A 227-nucleotide genomic window follows, 5' to 3' on the forward strand; every position below is an offset into this window, starting at 1 on the left:
GATGGGTGGCTGATTAAAACACATAACCTACACATATGAAAATGTCAGAACAAAGGCCATAACTGAATATTTTTGTTACAGATAATTTTAGGATTTTTTTTTTGGCAAAGTCATATTGTTATTAATAATGGGACAACAACAATGGGCTAATTCAGTCAAAAAGAAAGCAGAGAGCCGGGTGTGGTGGCACATGCCTTTAATCCCAGCACTTGGGAGGCAGAGGCAGG

This window comes from Mus pahari, chromosome 14 (genome assembly GCF_900095145.1).
Source record: "Mus pahari chromosome 14, PAHARI_EIJ_v1.1, whole genome shotgun sequence".
Lineage (NCBI taxonomy): Eukaryota > Metazoa > Chordata > Mammalia > Rodentia > Muridae > Mus > Mus pahari.